Source organism: Echinops telfairi, unplaced genomic scaffold (genome assembly GCF_000313985.2).
Source record: "Echinops telfairi isolate 266 unplaced genomic scaffold, ASM31398v2 ScPeMD7_7401;HRSCAF=8416, whole genome shotgun sequence".
NCBI classification, from domain to species: domain Eukaryota; kingdom Metazoa; phylum Chordata; class Mammalia; order Afrosoricida; family Tenrecidae; genus Echinops; species Echinops telfairi.
The window spans coordinates 5,906,331-5,907,559 of NW_022111301.1; positions in this window are offsets into that span (position 1 = coordinate 5,906,331).

Genomic DNA, 1,229 nt, shown 5'->3' on the forward strand with positions numbered 1-1,229 from the left:
GAAGGAGGGCTTCTTTAAGTTTTTGTCTCCTTCAGTCTATAAAGAGGTTTTTGGTGGAACTCAATCTCTTTTTCAACTCCATACTCTTCCAATAGCTGGTCTTCAGATTAATCTGTAGAAGTCTACACTCTGTTTTCTGGCCTACAGATTTGGGTTTTGACATTGCCTATAATTACATAAGCCCATTCCTTGAAATAAATATATAATTATATCTGTATGTTGATTTCATTTGTTATGTTTCCCTACAGAAACCCAGGACATCGTCTTTGTGTCACAATTGTGATTGTACGTTTTACTGAGCAAACAGTGATATTTTAATTCGAAAATCGGTTGAACTCTATGCATGTAAGTGACAGTCCCAAATCCAATCCAAACCACTACCGTAGAGAAGAGTGCAGCTCAGAGTGACCTTATATAGGACAGGTAGAACTACTCTATAGGTGTCCAGAGACCACCAATCTTTACAGGAGCCTCATATTCCTCCCCCAAACATTTAAACAATGTTTTGCAGCTGGATGCTTAACTCATTGTGCCATCGGGGCTCTTTAAAATAGAGCACCCACTTTCCACTGTCTTACAGTCAATTTCTGTTCATAGCAAACTTTTAAGACAGAACAAAATTGCTCTGTAGGGTTTTTTTTGCCATAGTAGACGGCCTCAACCTTTTCCTTCAAAGTGTCTGGTGAGTTGGAAACAATGTTTGTAACCTAATGTTTAACCTGATGTGTCTCCAGAACTTACTTAAAGTAAGGTCGGAGATGTTAATCCAAAGATGGAGAAAAAAAAAAAAACCTAAAAAAAAACAGAATATAATATGGTTCTGTTTGTCTAACAAACCTGCATTCTATCTAGTAGCACTGAATTAAATGAAAAACGTAATATAAAAATTAAGTTTGACATGATTATCATGTAAACGGAATTATTACATTTGGAAGTTTTAAAAAATTATAATCAATCTCACACACATACCTCCATCTTCCTTTTCATTGACGTCACCTTTTAAAGTTACCTACTTTGCTTTTTATTGCAGATTAGTTATCTTTAGAAAAAGAAAAAATGAAAGGAAATATATACTTATGTGAAACAATATTAAAACAATTGTGAGATGATGGAATATGTGAAACATGAATTCTTTTAACTTTTCTCAGGACATTAAAAATTCTTTCCTTTAGAACTGAAAATACAGGGAATCCAGGACGGATGAGCCCTATAAGGACCAGTGGTGTGAG